The 20,690-nt window shown below is 37.5% G+C and overlaps 1 protein-coding gene across 12 annotated transcripts in view; it reads left to right on the top strand.

Moving 5' to 3' along the window:
- Positions 1 to 20,690, top strand: part of nrxn2a (neurexin 2a) — a 432,106-nt gene that overhangs the window by 214,326 nt on the left and 197,090 nt on the right. The window lies entirely within an intron of this gene.

The following is a 20,690-nucleotide window of genomic DNA, read 5'->3' as shown; positions in this document are numbered from 1 at the left end:
ATATATATATATATATATATATATAAAAGCAAACAAGTGTGTTGGAGGGTTTTAATCATCATCTTCATTAAACACCTGGAAAGATTTAAACAAGCTGTTTATTGGAGTTACTGTAAATACATTTGCAATGTTTCTATTATGAAGTTTTAATAATGATAGCCACATTTATAAAAAAAAATACATAGAACTATAAAATTAAACAAATTTCTTACTTTGATTAGATTATGCATTTGTGCAGTTCTAGAATATAAGTATTTAATTTGTGTTATACACATTGATTCAACTGTACAGGAGACCCATTAAAGGTGCAGTATGTAATATTGAGCTAGTGGTTTAAATGTATACTGCAGTCCAATTTATAAATATTAGAGAGAATTGTTTCTCCCGCCCTCTCCTCCTCCTCAGACTGAACACACACTCAGGTTGCCAGATTGAGGATACGCAATGGTAGCATGTGCAATCGACAATGGAAAGCGATGGAAAGCTTACACTGTACATTGACCAGCTAAGGCAGTGTTTTCCAACCTTTTTCTTGCCACAGCACAATTTTGATAAGTAAAAAATCCCATGGCACACCAGCACTAAAATAACAAAATTACACAAACATGCATTGCTTTAAATGGCATATTAAAACTGGATATTATATTAAGTGTAGTACTCAAATTTAATGTGAAACTTGAGCTTAAGACAGGTAGGAATGCAGTAAGGGCATATATATGTAGCTAAATGATGTTGTTGGTGATGATGATAAAACAACAAATTTACATATCGTATTTTTTAAAAATAATTAAACAGTTATCAAAGTTGGTATTGTGGCTTTATATATGTCAAACACGCGCATGTGTCATTATAATATTAACATTTTATGAAAATCGAGCGCAGACGGAGTTGTAAGGTTTTTGACCAGCGAATGACATATTTTGTCGGTCACTGAAACAGTCGCATTCCTGACAGCTACATAGTGTCGGCCCAGACATTTGGTCCGCGTGTAATCCACATGTAGATGTGGGCCGGATCTGGCCCACACTATGTTGCTGTCTGGGATCTGAGGCAGTTAAAGTGCATTGCATTATACTTTTTCATCAACTTACAGATTTATAAAGTTTATTGTAGCTCTATGGCCGCTCAGTTTTTCTTGTTGTTGAATACATTTGGACAAAATCTCATCATATAATAAATGAAGCGGGACATTTAAAACAGTAGCATATTGGCTACAGCTAGACGGGAAATATCAGACTAGACTCTTCTCCGCTCTTCGGATAAAACATTAGCGTTTCTTGAGCACTGTACTAAAAAAATAAATAAATAAAAATCAGCTCTTTATTTACCTTTGCATTGCAAACAAGCAGAGCTCTATTTCCATACTCCATGCAACACTTCATTCACGATAGAGGCGGCGCAGAGTTATGAGGTTTGACTGACAGTTTGAGGATCCAATGGAGTTATGAAGTTTTTTCACAAGCTCTTTAAAATCCTTTTCATTGGTTATATATTTGTAAAACCCACATACAGGCATGAATAGCATTTATTTTTAAAAATAAAATAACAAAAATGACAAAATATAGAGATACGAGGTTTCCGCCTGACAGCGACTATATTCTTAACTGTATAGCATTTATTTTATTTATTTTTTGGCATTTGGTAATTTTCCACGGTGCACTTGACAACCTGTCACGGCACACTAGTGTGCCATGGCACAGTGGCTGGGAAACACTGAGCTAATGTATACATTTGCAGTGTTTTTATTGACAAGGCTTTTTAGGTCAGGTAGAATCTGTGATCTCTGACCCAGTTCGTGTGCTGGCTTCCATGGCTACAATACGGCTACAATACGCTGTTGTCCGGCAACTGGCAACCCAGGGTGTCGAAATACTGTTGGGTAAATTGACAGTGGGCAGGATCATACAGACAAAAACAAAAGCAGACATGGAACGCACATTTCAAAGTAGAACAACTGGCTGTAGCATTGCTTTTCGGAGAAGTATTTGAATTTAGCTAAATGTCAGCAAACATACTATGGTATTTTTATGCTTTAGTACAGTCAAAAAAATTACATACAGCACCTTTAACTCTGTGTCATATTTCCCTTGGGTGGGGCACCATGTTGGGAACAGGGTCTAAAATGAAAGTAAATAAAATGGTAACTTCATTATATTATATTATATTATATTATAATACACAACTAAATCATGAAATAATTATTGCAGGTACATTTTCTCAATTCACCCACCATCGACTGTGTGGCAAGCTAATTCATCAGAAATGAAGCTACAATTCATTACAGATTTCATTTCTCTAGTTGTTTCTCTTGTTTTATATCACTTTCAGTCTTGTCAGCCAATGATCGAGAAGCTACTGTGCGAAGAATCAAATGTGAAAAAGGCATCAAATATTTACTTTGCTTATTTATCAGTACAAGAATTAAAAGTGACCAGTATACAAGCAGCATGTGTAAACATTTGCAAAATTTATTATGCATGAACTATAGCGGTGTGGAGTTTGTCGATGCAGCAGATCTGTGAGTACAAAACAACTTCTGCACCGCTAACTCAATTAACACTTCAGACAATTATTTCACAGAACCGCATACCTGCAACACTGTAAAACATTTTAATCTCCGCTATGAATGTGATAATGATCTTGTGTCGACATAATGTATATTTTGAAGAGCATTGTGCATTCTCGGGCTCAAGTAGAAGAATAAAAAAATATTATTAGCTGATAATGTCATAAAAACATATAGTGAAGGCTTTTCTACATTGATACACTGGCAGAGAGAGATTAATAAACATGCTTAATCATATTATTAAAAAAAAAAAAAAAACCTATAAACATCTGTCAGAAAAGAAAGAGGAGGCTTGTATTTAACAGTGAAGGAATTTAATGTTGGACACACAATCAGATCAGAACTTGATTCACCTACATAGTCATAAATCAATAAATACAGTTATTCTTTCTCGAAAAGTGGTTTAAACTGACAAAATACAAGGCATGTCCTGATTTAAACAGCCTTCATTTCTTGTCATCAGATTGGATATCCATAGATGTATTTTCATGGAAGTGTTGGTGCTTTTTGGTGCGTTGACAGATGAGTTGATTTAACTAAGCTTCTTTAGCTAAAGCAGCAGTAGCACACCTGTTCATCCTCATCCGCATGAAAGACTATGGAGCAGGCTGCAGGTGTGAAGAGAAAAAACAATCCTTCAAAAGTCATTTTCACGCGATCAACACAAAATCTGGTGGGCAGCCACAGAGAGCTGGAGCAGCTTCACTAATCCATGACTCATTCCCTTCCTCAAATAGTGTGACAAAGGCAGTCAGTCATCTTTTTTAGCCTGTCCTCTACAACACACACACACACGTCCATACATATTTTTATTTATTTATTTATTTTTTCTCAGAGGGAGTTTTTTTTTTCCAGACAGCAGACATATGGGGAGAATAATTTTGGTTGACCTCAGTAATTAGAGTAGATTATTTAGGAATATCATTAGCACAAATTACGCCTGCTGCCTGTGTGACATCTCGCACATTTTCAACGACTTCCGAGCGCTTTTATTCGCAAGCTTGCTTTTAGTAACAAGAAATGTGAGAGCCGCAGACAGTCATTCGATCCTTCCCAGACTGTTTCTACATACACATCGAATGTCACACAAATCCCACCGGAATATTCCACGTTGTATTGAATATGTCCTGTGTTGTAGAACAGCTTATTCAAGTGGCTGGATCTATGTTTCATACTTTGATTTCCTGTGAACGGTCACATCCATCACATCCGAGGTCTAATTAAATGGCTTGTAATGTGTTCCCCGTCCTGAGCCCTGTCCAAGGACACAGCAGGCTGGTCCCTGTGAGTCTTAAGGGATTGCTCTTTCCTACTTCCTTTGTTCATTCAGGATTCACCCCATCCCTCTGTACCTTACATTAGACCCTCCAGCAGTGACCATTAAATTAAATAGATGCTGCACTTTCATGTCTGATGTTTTGCCTCGCAGCCTTGGACTCTACTCTCACCTTTCTCTGCAAGCATCTGCTCAGCCAACCTTAGATTTTACATAGACTTTTCTATCGTGCCCTGCACATAAAATGGCCTACATTTCCTTACAGAGGTAATTGTTTTTGTTGGGCAAAACTTTAAACAAAGCTCTTTCTGGTAAAAGGTGCACTAAGTATTTTTTCTACTTGAAAAGGTTTTACACATAAAGAAAACTAGTGACTTGTTGAAAATTACTTGTACTATGAAACATTTGTGCTCTTTTGTATTTTTATGGATTTTTTTCAGGATTCTTTGAAGAACAGAAAGTTTTAGTATTTTTTGAATAGAATTTGTAACATTATAAATGTCTTTGTCACTTCGATCAACTTAATGCATCCTTGCTGAGTGAAAGTTTTAATTACTTTATCTATAAAATTTTAATAGGCAAATACTAAAGAGACTATGGATGGATTATTAGTACAGTGATTATTATTTTTCTAGCATGTTATATGTTTGGCAACGGTTCTTTTAACCCTAAAAGATGGGGTGTGTAGCTTTTCATTTCTTAAACAACCATGTATTAAGATGTATCATGGCCATATTCCAGGATGACAATGTCAAGATTCATCAGGCTCAAATTGTGAAAGAATTGTTGGGAGGGAGCATGAAGAATCATTTTCACACATGAATTGACACTGACCTTAACCTCAGTGTAAGTTTTTGGGATGTGCTGGGGGAGACTTTACAGAGTGCTCACCTCTTGCATTGTCGATACAAGATCTTGACCAAAAAATGATGCACCTCTCGATGGAAATAAATGTTGTGATGTTATTTCCATCAAGAGGTGCATCAATTTTTGGTCAAGATCTTGTATTGACAATGCAAGAGTCGAGCACTCTGTAAAGTCTACTCCAGCACATCCCAAAAAATTACACTGAGGTTAAAGTCAGGACTCAGAGGTGCCAATTCATTTGTGAAAATGATTCTTCATGCTCTCTGAACCATTCTTTCACAATTTTAACCCTGGTGAATCTTGACATTGTCATCCTGGAATATGGCTATGATTGTTTAAGAAATGAAAAGCCACACACTCCATCTTTAAGGGTTAAAAGAACCGTTACCAAACATGTATCATGCTAGAAACATAATCACTGTAATAATGATCCATTCATAGATTCTTAAGTATTTGCCTATTAAAATCCAAACAGCGACTTTTTTTTTTTTGGCTGGACAGTGTGTGTGTGTGTGTGTGTATATATATATATATATATAATATGTATGTATGTATATGTGTGTGTGTGTTTTAAATCTTAGATCAGTAAGTTTTGACATGCCATCAATATTAGTTTACTTTTGATTGATTACACTGATACTTTTTTTTTTTTTTTTTTTTTTTTGATTTATTGGTGTTTTGTCTGTGTGCTGTATTGTGTTACGTTGAAGCAGAAAAATTAACAGTTCTTGGTGTCACCTTACAAATAAATCCTTCATGGTGACATTTTCTGAAAGCCAATAGGTTACCAGGGTCAATTGATCCATATAACCCTCAGATTCCTGGTGGAAGGTTTTTACCAATTGGACATGCTCCAGTAGGGAACAGGATATGGAATTGACATATATGGGTTAACAAAAGCGAGACCTGACCTGGAAAGTAAAATCTAATAAGCATTTCAGCAGTGTTTCAAGCAGATGATTGACACAAACTATTTCTCTTGTTTAATATTAAATATGGCTTCATGAATGATGAACGTCTTTCTTACCTGTGCTTCGTGAGTTCATGCCATGTAAGTATTTTTGCCGTGTAAGTATTTTGAGCTGCTTACACCTGTGGATATACAGTATGTTGAGCTGCAGGACTCGAGCTGATGTGGAAGGGTGATGTCTTTTTCCAGAGAGCTGATCTTACGTGCCATGATTTCTGCATTGACATCTGGAAACAAAGCTGTCTCACTAGGTATCGAGTGGAATGACATCGGATTGTTTTCCAAGAAACTTCTCTAAATAGGAAAGTGAATGGCAACACAGAAAAAACAATAATAGTAATAATAAAAATAATATAAAAAAAGTGAATGTATGCAACATGTCTGGGCGGTCTGGTTCATCATCCACCTTGCTCTCTAGATCAACCTCAGTATTCAGTATTGCCATCAATCATAAAAAAATAACACATTGATCAAACACTGATTAAGCCTGACTTTTTATTTTGTATCATCTGCTATTCTTTTTGCATGGCTTTAATGCACATTATGATCTATCAACAGCATTTGTGGCAAAATGCTGATTTACTACAAAAAAAGTTGAAATGGATATAGTCATAAATCAATTTTGATTCAGATTGAGAATCCAGTGTACTGCATATTCGCAGTCAGTAGCTGAATTTGCTTTGAAGTAAAATTTGTCCAGATGTACTGGACTGTAAGTCAGAGTTTGTCTTTGACTGTTACATTCCTCAGTCTACATTATGGATGTCACGCTGAGGAAATATTCACACCGGTAATTAAACTTGGACAACATCAGTATTACACTGGGGGCACATTTGAACACACGTTGCTTTTCATTTTCACTTCTGAATTTGCCATCACGTGTACTCTGTGTTCAGGACTATAATTTGCGGGCATCAGGGAGCCGCTGTCAATATGCGGGGTATTGAAATCACTTTTAAATGTATGCTCGCTTTTCACTTTTTGCTTTCAAATAGGGAACGAATGTGTATAGGGAACGTCGATACTGATCACACATTTTACAAGACAAGATATTTGTCAATGGCGCTCAAGATCTGTGGCAACAGTGTTAAAGTGTTCAAGTGTTCTGTGGAAAAAACACGGACTTGGCAACAATGGCAGTGCCGTGGTGGCCAAGTTATGCACAGTTATCGTGTACGGCAGAATACGGTGTAACACTGGTAACAACAACTACTGCAGCAAGCTTATTTTAAAATGACAAAAATGACGTCATCACGGTATGGGCGGCCGTACGTATTGAGTTCGCGAGACCCTATTTCACTTGGCGGTGTGCATGCCATTTTTTTGTAACTTTGCGCTCGCGGCTCCACTCCCGAAGATGCACCGCTTCAAGGCAATTCTGTCCGAGCAGGTAGGTTGTACTGGCACCCAGTTTGCGCTTGTCTAAATGAATTGCTTACATTTACAAAACGAACCTACAATAGCAGAAATAAGCCAAGTTAAATTAAATAAAATTAAAATGTTCAATGAAATTAGAAAATATTTAAGAGGTTGCTGTTCAATATGTTCTCATATCCATACATTTTGTTCTAATGTCACAAGTAATAATCTCAAAGTTTACTGGGTTTTACACGATTCTTTGGTTCTTTTGTAGCGAGGGTTTGGTGAAGTGTAATAAAAACAAACATCGTCACTTGTGTATCTTACTACTTCTCCCCGCTGCTTCCTGGTGGTTTAGAGGTAACCAACCAACAGGTCGCCCCCTGTTGTTTCAAAGAGTAGTACAATGGCTAGCACATCAAGTATATACACCTCATCCATTTTGGGAAGGAGCCTGCGCAGTCAGCGGAGGCTCGCGGCACGGAGCCAGGCGAAAGTATAGACAAGGCATTATCTCCAGCCCCTATTTTCAGTCTCTCTTTGCAGCTCATTCTTCCACTAGTGTCCAGATTTTAACAGCCACTTGCCTGCGGTACTGGCAGCCACTCCCTCAATGTGACATAGTGGCAGGCCCCAAGGTGCTGGCTGCCGGTCCGACTCCTGATCGCTTCATTAGAGGGCAAACAAAGCGTGAATGTCTTGTAATTGTATCGCAGGTCCTGCCAGGCCTAAAAAAAACAGAGACACCATATAATAAGATATTTAGAGGAGATTGAAAGGTCACCCCCTGTCCAGAAGCAGGGAGGGATGGAGTAATTGGAGGGGAGAAGGACGGTGCTTTGCGGTGAAATGTCAACACGAAGGAAGCTGAGGAGGATTCGTAATCAGCGGCCTCCGTCTCGCGCTTTTATACATCCTTTAGACAACCACAGACTGAGACATCACCCTGTTCTAGCTGCCGCTTTAGAGGATGTCACTCCGTCGGTGACATGGGAGAGTAGACGCTGACAGAATTAGGACAAATTTAAGGCGGGTTTCCAACAGTTCATTGCGATTCATTCTCTTGCTTTTAGTTTGCTGGCATTGATTGAGATGCACTCACTGCAGGAAGGATGGAATCGAACCTTTGTTCAGTTCATCCTGGTAGGATATTTGCACACATCCTCAAACTTAGTCACATAAGAACACTTATTTCAGTGCAGGAACCATCTTAAAGTGCTTTTCCATCATCAGTTTGAGTAGTTCTGTTGCATTATCCAGTTGCATTTTGACTTGAGCATGGTGCGGCATGATATGATTTCAGTCGATATTCAATTGATACTATGTCATTGTACTTTGTTGCTTGTCTGGGAACATTTACCTTTCTGTATGATGTGATCATCCTCCATAACAATCTCTATAATGTTTACTACAGTGTCACGCCATCACCAGCTCTTGTGTCCATGAGGTAACATCCATTCTAGACCAAAGTTGTGCCAACTGACATGGAACGCTGCAGTTTTACAACGAGAACAATTTGGCACCATTGTGGAAAAGAGTTTTTAGTAACTAACCACACACAATCAAGTTTAACCAGGTGTTAAATGTGCTGAAATTGCATAATTTTCATTCTCTTTGGTGCAAAGACACATCATTTCTCTGCGGGTTAGGATCATTATGGATTGCACAGTTGTTGTGCTATTACTGCATGTGCTAATCATTTCCTTTAAAAGAGATGTTGTGTACGATTTCTATTGATCTTGGCAGCAGTAACTCATCAAATGATGGGAAAAGGCGATATAACTGCATATCCACACAGGCCATGTAGACAAGTGCATTTTTGGCATTTTACAGCGCTGATTCAAGTGTCTGGATCACAGTGGTGGAATGATTCTATACAGGCCATATAAAGTTTGCTAAATCGCAGCTACCTTATTTGCATAATTAATTTAATGAAATGGGCGTACACAGCGCATGCAAATAAATGGCATCAGAAATCAGAGAATGTTTATTCATAGTAATTTCCCAAGGTTTTTTTTTTTTTTTTTTTTAGTTTAATCTGTGTAAATATTAGGAATCCAGAAAACTTGTACATTAGTGTGTGTAATAGCACCATGGAGTTATTTCTGGAAAAAAGAAAAAAAAAAAAAAAGAAAGAAAAAATACAGGTTGGCTTCAGGTGATATTTTATATTTTCAAAATGACACAATAAACAGTGTGCACTTTGTTCAAGATTCTGTTTTTTTTTTTTTTTTTTGGTGTAGATTTGTGTACAGTGGCAGTTCTACATTGAATTACACCCTGGGTAAGACCCCCTTCGAAAAAAAACACAAAATTCTGCACAAACAGTAATATTTTATTATAACAACTTAAGTGAAAGAGAAAATTATATTTCTCAGTTGCACAAATCCTTCATTAGAACATTTGAAAAACACACTTAAGAGAATCCTTAACTATTGCAATTACAACAGGAAACACACTTTTTAAGGTGCACAATCTCCACCTCCAACATTGCCAAAAGACAATGAACACAATTCTGCACAAAATATGACAGTATAAGTTATCAGAACTTAATTAAATATACACTATATACATAAATGTGCCAAAAATATATACAATCAGATATATGAAAAATGTAACAAGAGCAGAGAGCAACAATAATATAAAATATTAAGAATACAAATAAAATACAGAATAAATATTCTAAATAGCACAACTCGCACAAATGTGAAAACTAATTATTACACTATTGCACTAAGAACAGAAGACACAAACTAAAACTAAAATCTGACCTTTCTAGCCTTCCTTGATGCAAAATAAATTATTAGCCATTTCACACAATTCAGAAAAACAAAATGTGCAGGAACTATAGGCCTGTATTTATAATATTATGAATGAAATGTGCGTTATTTGGAAGAAAGTCGAGATGTGACTGACTTTAGCCCACTAATTCCATTAGAGTATTGCTCTATACAGTGGATCCCTCGTCCCCCCCCTTGTCCGTTCCATTTGGGAGAGACCCAGAGGTGAACTGTCCCCCGCGCCGCCCCCCGCTCCCCTTTTTCCCTTCTCACACAGCTTCTGTGCACGGCACCTTCTCAGCAAGCAGGGGCGCCAATTTGCCAATTCCCCACACAGTGAAATGATAGATAATAGAAAACCGCTTCACGGCGGCGGCGCAGAGGATGTTTTTTTTTTTTTTTTTTTTTAACTGCTTGTGCCGCCCCCCATGTATCATGAAAAAATGCCGCCCCGGGCTACTGTTTGTGTATATTGGAAGACTGCTTAAAGGGAACCCCTGGTGTTAACACTTGTATGTCTTAATATAACGTAAATTATGTCTCTTACTGAAATATGAAGTAGAAAACCCATGAAAGATTTCTGTTATTTAAAAAATCCATGACATATTTGGACCGATTTGGACAATGGGCGGCGCCATTTTGTTTGCGTTCTATGTCAATGACGTCAAATGATTGCACTCACTGCTCTACTGACACTGTCCTATTACTATTTTTACCGCAACACAACTCGGAATATAATATACGATGCCACATTGTGCAGCTTTTGGTTGTAATTTTCAGTTGATGAGCCACAAGAGAAGCGATGTAAGTCTTTACTGCTTTACTAGCGATAAGAGGAGAAAAGAATGGGAAGTTGTGCAGAATGTGGACGAATAAAACTTCCTAAAGGTCCACGTTTTTGTTCTCTTCACAAGCCCTGGAGCCTTTGGGGCTTTTAGTAGACCACAGCTGAAAGAGCGTACAGTTGCCGATGGATATAAGTGTATGCTTTAACCAAATGCCGTACCTGTCGCAGAGACTGACGAAGGTAAACCTATAATACATCTCGATTGAGACAGACTGCCTCAAAGCTCGCATGTGCTGTGATGCACGAGATATCTGTGATCGCATAAAACAGTAGCATCATCTCAGCATGTTTAACTGTGTGTATGCATTCAGGTGATCAGATGATTTTAACACGTCAATCATACAACAGTAGTTTGATAAGCCACAGAGAATGCACGTCTTCGATGTTTTCATCCTCACTAATTTTGTGCTCTGGCTCAAATTGAAAAGGCTGGCCGGGTTTTAAAAGGAACCCCGCGGATATTAAGACCTGTATGCATTACTAGATTACCATTGCACCAAAACATACAGATGAAAAGTATCAAAGGCATCAGGGCTAAAGTGGAGAGAACAAAGACGCAGATCTTTAGGAAGTTTTATTCGTCCACATTCTTCACAACTTCTTATTCTTTTCTCCTCTTTTCGCTAGTAAAGCAGTGAAGACTTACATCTTTTCTCTTGTGGCTCATCGACTGAAAATTACAACCAAAAGCTGCACAATGTGGCATCGTATATTATATTCCGAGTTATGTTGCGGTAAAATAGCAATAGGACAGCGTCAGTAGCTCAGTGAGTGCAACCTTTTGACGTCAACGCACTGTACTGCTGAACAAAATGGCGCCGCCCATTGTCCAAATCGGTCCAAATATGTCATGGATTTATAATAAACGTAGATCTTTCATGGGTTTTCTACTACATATTTCAGTAAGAGACTTACAAGTCTTAACACTAGGGGTTCCCTTTAAGATCAGCCTGTCATGTCGCACATTAAAATCTGGCTTTTTTTCTTTAGTGAACACACTTATGATAAAAAAAGACAAAGCCAGCAAACAAAAACAATGATTACTTAGTTTGCAAAGGCAAGAAGCAAACTGAGTGACAATGAAATGAATGATATTTATATAAAGAGCACTATAAGTCCAACTGCTTCCATTTTATTTATTTTTCGCAGCTTGTGCCGGGAGGCAAGTAATTACACAGAGTGTCTGCAAAACTTCCAAAAGCCCCTTAGTGAGCTGCCTTTTAGAACGCCTGGTTGTCTGAAGATTTGGCTTGTGTATAACATTAGTTGTGCTGCGGAGAGTCCAGAGGTAGTAATGGAGCACTTAAGTAGGCTGAAAAATTAATGATGTTTCAAATATCAGTGTCTACTGTATATAGATTGTATCTATCATATCGTATCTGTCTGTCTAATCTTGACGGGTCTGCATTATTGGTGTAACAGATGTAATTTTGAAACAATCAAAGCAGGAAATAACAAAAAATTCTGTAATTATTATTTTGTTTGTTTTTGTTTTTCATCAAACACTGTTTGTTTTGGTTTGCTGTAAAACCCTGTTCTCAAGATTCGTGTGTAAATTCCTATATTTGACGCAAGCACTCCCGCCTTGCCAATTATCAGATTTGGCGTCTGCATTTGCAATGGCCTTTAGTGACCTTTGAGCGACCTGTGATGAGGGTGAGTTGTCTGATGTGGGGAGATGATTTCTCCCTCATTAAATCACACAGACTAGAATGTTCCGGAGGCACAATGCAGCATTTGGGAATTTAGACTCTTTCATGAGTTCGCCTGCCCGTTCAGTCTTAATAGTTAATGGTAAACAAACTTGCCTTGCTGTCTTCGAAAGAGGGTTGAACCCCGAGCTAAACCCCCCTATAACAGTACTGCGCAGAGGGAGAATAAGAGAAATAGAGGAGGAGGGATGAATGCTGGAAGAATTGTCACTGGGATGATATTATTGCTTATATACGCTCGTAATGATGATTGTCAGGACTGAATGTTTAGGCTCCTCCCGAACCTACGTTTGGAACTACTTACATGTTCAAATATGTTGCTTCTCTGTGCAAAATGTGATTCTGGGGTGTTGTGGATGGTTGTCAGTGTGTTGCTATACAGTTGTGTGCATGTATCACATTGCTAAGCAGGTCTAGTTGGTTTCTCACTGGCCCAGGTCAACTGAGCCAGTTACCAATAGGGCTTTTCACACTGCATTATGCATAACCCTGGGTTATGTCTTTTTGACCCTGGGCTAAGGCCGCTTTTAACCTTCAAAGCAATTTTTCACACTTGTAATTTTAAAAAAGTGTTTGCACCACTTCTAACCCTGGGTTATAAAACTCAACTCCAGAGCAACAGTGTTTACTGCATTAAATATTCATATGCTTTGTACAGAGACTTTCATGAGCTGTGTTTGGTGTCAGTAGCCTGAGAGAAAAATGAAAATGTTGGTGGCAGGAAAACACTTTAACTGTTAGGTCTATGGGATTTTTTGCATGTTTCATCATCCTCCAGGTGAAAACTGCAAGTCTGATAACTTAGAAATGCTCTCCTCAACTAAAATATACTGGTAGATGATGTAACTATACCATCTGAATCCAAAGAGCATCTCTCTCCTTTGATGGCTATTCAAAAAAATTTGTGTGTAGTGATGAAAGAATATTTTTTGAAAGCAACATACAAGTTTAATAACATAATATTTCATTATATTACAGTAGATAATTACAGTTTTTCAGAGGGCTCTTAAATGATTTAAATGGACAGTTTCTATGTTTATATCAGTTGAGCAGCTGTCATTGAGATGAATGGGAATGTTAACGTATATCCTTCTCCAAGTATTAGAAACCTCCTATATAACCATTCAGCCACACAAAGCCAACAGAAAAGTGTGCAGCAGTGTCAGTCTTAGTTGTCTCTTTATTTTTCACACATTGAATAGTCCACTTCTGCACAGGTCACCAGAGGTGATGAACGGGCATCAGTCATAAACTGGCTTTCACACACACTTTTTCATGTGCTGTTTTGCACTTATTGCAGTTTTTCTCACTCTATTGCTCCCATGTTTTTCTTTTCTTTTTTTTTTTTTTTTGGTCTCCTCTTTCAGCAACTCTCTTATTCACCCCATAGCCATATTTGTTCAGTGCTGGCACACCAGATACAGTAAATCAACTTCCACAGGCAAAACACACTGTATGAGCTTGTGCTGGATTTTTTTTTTAACATACAGCATGTACCCTCCCCTGCTGCTCAGTTTGGAGGCGTTAGAGCACCATACGTGGTCCATTCATAGAATTACATGCACGATTTCTCATGAATTCACAGTAAGGACTTTCATTCGCCTTCATGATTGAAACTTGTTAGCGGTAACAGTCTCTTTCCAAGGGAATGAATTCATTCTTTTTTCCCCACTCTCTCGTTCTCTTTATTCTGATATGCACACTAATGTGCTGCATGTCTTTTTTTTATATTCTGTCCCTTGGCTTAGAGTGTTAATTTTCTCATTACCAATCCACCAGCTGTGTGTGTGTGTGTGTGTGTGTGTGTGTGTGTGTGTGTGTGTGTGTGTGTGTGTTTTGATTTATTGAGCTGGCTCAATCAAGAGAAGACAAATTCATTAAAACATATTTTGTAGGTCACTGCCAATTTGATTCTTTTTGTTCAAGTGTTTGTAGTTTTCATGTTCAGAATTGCACTTAGACTTTTGGTTTCATACATTGTGCTGCTAGGTCTCAGTGAGAATGGTTATGTCTTTTCATAAAGTGTCAATTTTTGTCCAATATTGCATGCAAATAATCCCTTAGCAATTTTGTTTTTAATACTCAATTTAATGTTAATTTAGCACAATTACTGTATATAAAATTTAACATGTTTACTTTTTCCACTACCCCTGGTCGCCCCTGAAAACTGATAATATATTAACCTCTGCTTCTATATTTTCCTTACAATTTAATGTAACTATATGACTGTATGTACATTTACAGGGATTTCTGCAAAAATTGGTCATTAGTTTTCATCTGACCTTCAGCTAATTTATGATACTAGACAGTCTGCTTAAACAAATAACATACATACAAACAATTGTATATACTTTTATTTCTTTACTGAGCTGTGTATTGTAAACTGTGCAGGGTTGGGAAAAAAATATGTGGGGAAAAAAACTATTGGACTCTAAGTCTGCTAGTATTTGTTGCAGCAACTGCTGACCTCAACCCAATTGAGATGCTGTGGCATGACCTCAGAGAGCGATTCACACCACACACCTTAAAAATACTGCAAAACTGGAGCTGTTCTGCTGAGAGAAACAGTGCAAAGTTTCTTTGCGAGATCTCATCCACAATTACAGACGTATTTGGTGGAGGTTATCTTTGCCAAATACCTGTCAACAAGTTATTATTCTACCCAGCACTTTGATTTAATTGAAGATAAGATAAAATGACCAATTTATGCAGAAATCCAGTTCCTGTTTTTTTTCCTACAACTGTTTCTTGCTAATGAAGAAAATATAAAAAGAAAAGAAATGTTTAATGCTTTTGAACTCTTATACTCAACAAGGGTGCATTTGTTTGATCAAAAATACAGTAAAAAAAAAAAAAATATTGTGAAATATTATTACAATGTAAAATAAAGGTTTTCTATTTGAATATATTTTAAAATATAATTTATTCCTGTGATGGCACGGCTGATTTTCAGCATCATTACTCCAGTCTTCAGTGTCACATGATCCTTCAGAAATCATTCTAATATGATGATTTGGTGCTCAATTAACATTTAATTATTGTTTTTCTATGTAAACATCTGCTAGACAGACACCTGACCATTTAGCCGTGTCTTGTGCTCGAGACCCTGACTATTCCATTCATCAGCCCTATGGCTTTGCAGTTATTGCATACTATAGTAAATGCAATACTATTAGTAACTATTATGCGTCTCATGTTTTTAAGAGCAAAAGCATGTTCTGTGCGATCATCGCCTTACTGTCACTCAGAAGTTAAAGGGTTAGTTCACCCAAAAATGAAATTTCTGTCATTAGTTACTCACCCTCATGTCGTTCCAAACCAGTAAAACCTTCGTTCATCTTCAGAACACAAATTAAGATATTTTTTTATTAAAATTCGAGGGTATCTGAACCACAAGCAGCAACGTTATCGCACCTTTTGAGGTCCAGAATAGTAGTAAAGACATTGTTAAAATAGTCCATGTGATTACAGTGGTTCAACCTTAATGTTATGAAGCGACAAGAATACTTTTTGTGTGTAAAAACAAAACAAAAATAACAACTTTTTTCAACAATTTCTTCACTCCCCTTTCAGTGTCCTACACAGTTGACGTAGTGAACGCAGCGCAGCGCTTCTGTGTTTTACGTCAGAACGCCGACTCATTATTGGCCAATGGCCAGCTCCTGCGTCAGGATCACACGCATGCGTCGTGCTGCTCACGTGTACAGCGTCGGCCAATACTGAGCCAGTATTCGAACGTAAACACAGAAACCTGCACTGCATTCACTACGTCAACAGCGTAGGACTTTCTTGCTAATTTTGCTAACCTCAATTTCTAACCTTGAATGGTAGTATATTTACTATACAAACTTTTGCATATTTTATTTTGAATGGATTTTGATTGCCTTTTTTTTTTCTTCTTTTTTTCTTTTGAAGTCCTGTCTTTGATGTCACCTATAACCGTGACATTCGCCAGTCAGCCTTCAATGTCATCTGGTGAGCAGCAGTTCTAGAATGTGCTGCTCTGCTGGCTGCGCATCATTTCCTCCTACAAAAACATGATAATGAGGCACACGCGTGCCCGCTCTCGCATACACCTAACGACCCACTCCCTGTGCGAGTCACATTGACTACAGTGCTGCTGATGGCACGAAGTCAAACCTTCGGAAATGTGATAAAGCCTCCAAAACGGCACGTCAGCACAGCAGCAGTGGATGCGTAGCATCTGATGTTTGCCAAAGGGCTTTTATTGTGAGCACATGTTTACAGCCCAAGAGCAAGAGGATTGTTCTGATTTCATGGAAAGCTTTACACTTCCTTGCCCTTGCCCAGTTTTTAGAAAAAAATAAATGTTTCAGTGAAATACCAAAAAAATGTTCCTAGAATGACATGAGGAGAGTGAGTAAATAACAGCACAGTATTCGTTTTTTACTAAAATATAGTTTTAGACAGAATTGTCCCTCCCTCTTTCCCACAAACATTCAGGCAAATTCAAGCCCCCTAATTCAGTTCTCTCTTTTCCCCCGTGTATTTTCCCGCAGGCTGTGTGAGAGAAAAAGAGACAGCTTGCATGCGCCTCTCACCTGCAGAAGTTCATTTGCTGTAAAGCAGGTGCTTTATTGGTGTGAAAAAACACAGATTGTGTGCAGACACTCGATTTTGTTCATTCTTATCTCTGCCCTCTGAAGTAGAAGCGAGCATAAACAAGTCATTCGTTCTCTTCCTATTAAATGTCACGTTCATTAATAGCTATTGAAGGCTTCACACCCCCAACCCCTCTCCTTCAGGTCCCACCTCACCCCTCATGTAAATTGTTTACTAAATATTGAGATAAATATTCTTCCTGTGTGGCCTTGTATGCTGTCCTGCTATTGAAAACGCAGCTAATAAACAACTTCTGCCAATAAACCTCTCCATGCCATTAGATAGATTACAGTTTTTCTCAGGAACAAAATAAATAGATTCCCTCTTAAAGGAACAGTTTACCCTACTCACTCTCATGTTGTTTAAATCCTGTTTGACTTACTTCTATGGGACACAAAATGAGATGTTTAGTAAAATGTTCATGCTGCTCTTTCCTATACAGTGAAAATTAATGGTGATTAGGGGCCGTCAATCAAAGTCTGCTTAATCCATATCAAAGTCCCTTTAGGCAAGTCATTTCACTCGGTGGCACTCGGTGGCCATCTTTGAAATGGCTCTCGGACAGCTATTTCAGGCATGCAAGTGCAGCTCCTATCTCTTTGAATAGGGAAACTCCAAAATCTCCAAAGCTGTTCAGTAATGGCTTGTTTCCATCGAGCGGTATGTTACAGTGCAGTACATTACGCAGTTATTTCCATTTCGATTGTCAGAATTTGTGAATGGTACCAAAATACTGAACCGTACTGTACTAGGGATGGTAAGATTCACCGATTCGCATCGGTGCGCCGGCATAAAAGTTATCAATGCGATGCATCGATTTAAAAAGTGTGCATCAGATACAAGTTGACATTTGTATTGCAATGCATCGTTTCTAACATATTTGCATCGGTAAAAAACGACTTTATATGTAAATTGATTTCTCCTCTCTAAACTGTTTCTCAAGCGCGTTCTCTCATTGGATGAATAAATCAAAAGTAGGTGGGTACACTTAAATCAAATTGTGATATGGACTAGTGTCTGTAAATATTAAACCGCAAAAAGATTATTTGAATATGAATCCTGCATGTTCTGTGTAAATGGCGCAGATGCGCTAATACGTTTACTACACATACTGAAGCAAGCATGATACTCGCTGTGTTTTTTCCATTGTCTTTATCTGACTATATGACAACATGAACACATAAACTTCATCTCCAGAGCTGCTCTGAGAGTCACTTCATGAGCATTTTAGCGTTTAATTTGAGAAAAACTATTCTAATATACATACAGAACCTTCGGTATAAAAAGTTCAGTTTAACTTGTAACAGAAATATAGCCCTATTAATATAGCGTAGTACTATGTACTACTATTGTATTACTATTGTATGGTATAATGTATGTCTTAATGTAATACTACTACTACAACTAATAATAATAATACAAAAATTATTAAGATCTTTGAAGAATTAATCACACAATTTTTCATCCATGTTTTAATTTTAACAGTATTTTGGAGAAATAAAATAAAACAAAATTTGAGAAAAAATAAAAAGTTTAGAGCCCTACATATTGAATTGCGTAGCATCATATTTATTTTCCAGTGCATCATATTGCATTGAATCGCATTGTGTTGAATCGAAATCCGATCGCACTGCATCATAATAGGGGTGAATCGCATCACATCGGTAGCTGCTTCATATGTATCTTTAACGTATCGTATTGTTGGCTATGCATAAAGATGCGCATCACATCGGCCTCAGTTATGGAGATGCACATCCTTGTACCGTACCACTTTTTTGGGACCCTTCTGTTGAATGTGGTTTCTTATGCTCAAATAGCATTAAAAAAAGCTTATTTTTCAGGCTGGAACAGTTTCTATAGCTATAGATGCAGTGACTTTATCAATAAGTGAATGGCTCTTTTATTTAGAAGGCGGGACTTATTCCACCATGTTGCACGTTGCACTTTCTCCCATTCATAAGTTGCATCCCAAATGATGCACTATACTCTATGCACTTATACACTATGTACTTATGCACTCATCCGTGAAGTGTGTGAATTTTATAAGATTATTTTGTCATTCAGCATTCTGATAGCTACATAATAAAAGCTGCGACAGTTGAGTGCATGAAGTGTCCAACATCCCACACTTCGTTAATTTAGTGCATCATCGGGTATTTAAAGTGGACTTTTTCTTTTTGGAATTTTCAGTGTGAACACAATACTCACACTATTTCTACTTAAAACGTCATAGTGCATAAGTTCGTGAATTGGGGTGCACTTGTAGTAATATGAGTGCACTGTCTTTCTATATACAGTATAAAGTCTTTGATCCATTTGGTAGCTGTTTTGTGATAAATTTAAAGGGATAGCACTACCAAAAATAAAAATGACGTCATCATCCACTCACCCTCATGTCATTTCAGACCTGTTTGACTTTCTTTATGCTGTTATACACAAAAGAAGATTTTGAAAAAAATGTCTTGCAATGAAATTCAATGGGGTTTGGACAAAAACAGTGGAAATATTCCTCAAAATATACTCTTGTTTTTCACAGGTTTGGCTGAATAAATAATCACAGAATAATCACAGACCGTTCCTTAAAGAGTTATCTATATGCTTAATACCTCAGGAAATTTCTTATTGTCTTAAAAGATGTTTGCATATTGCGTGTTGTCTTAACATAATTACAATTTATTGTAAATAATTAAATTTGGAAGCAAGTTAGCCTCTTGTGTCTGCGGTGTTTGTGAAAGTTATTAATAAATTGTGTTTTATCTTTAATAACGTTGCATCCCTTTGACTGTCAGGATGTTGTAACATGGATGATCCCTGAGCTGCCTTCAGGAGCTGCTGTTATTCCACGTTTGCATTGTGAAGGAACAGTGTTAAATTGTAAAAATTGGGCATGTCGTGATGAGCCAAAAAAAAATCATTTAGCAGTGAATTAATTTCAATGTCTTTTTGCAGGCAGAGGAGAATGAAAGGGCAAAATCATTATTTTGACTGCAGCACTAACAATGTTCATATTATGTTTTTGTGTAGTATATTATTGGCATCATTTGTTTGATGTAGCATAATTGGTTGTATTCATCCCTGTATTGCAGGGTTCAGAAGGAGGCATATGTCATCAGCGTACATGTAGAGGTTGTAAACAATGTCCAAACACAGCATGAACAGGCAGTAAAATGTTGCATCAGCTCTGATATGCCATTGGCAGTTTCGTAGACACATCTCGGTTATGGTTATGTGCCATTTGCTCAGAGAGCCACGGGAAGAATTTAATTGATGTTTGTGTTTTCCAAATAAGATGTACTCGCTGTAATGCAGGTGTGCTTTATTTCCCTTCATTTTATGTCTGCTTTATGTTCATTTATCTCTATTGTTTCATGAATATGGATATAGATTGTTTATGAACAAACTGCTATCAAAGGCTAATATGGGCGTCGCCCTTTTTCCACATTGCAGATCACACGCTTGAATGAGCGAGTTGCGTACATTAAATTAATTTCGATCCATCTGCTTCATAGCAGAGGAGAGTTCCATCCCCTTGTTTTAGTCTCTCCTCCTCTCTTTTACTCTTTCCTCTCTCTTTTGACTTAAAAATGTCCTTTAAATGTTGTATTTATCATGTCATATTCATTCATTTTAGTCTTGACTAAAGTGAGATATAATTAGTCAACAAAAATATAATTTCAGTTGACAACAGTG

Source organism: Ctenopharyngodon idella, chromosome 21 (genome assembly GCF_019924925.1).
Source record: "Ctenopharyngodon idella isolate HZGC_01 chromosome 21, HZGC01, whole genome shotgun sequence".
In the NCBI taxonomy this organism is placed as follows: domain Eukaryota; kingdom Metazoa; phylum Chordata; class Actinopteri; order Cypriniformes; family Xenocyprididae; genus Ctenopharyngodon; species Ctenopharyngodon idella.
This window is presented reverse-complemented; position numbering and strand designations above follow the sequence as displayed.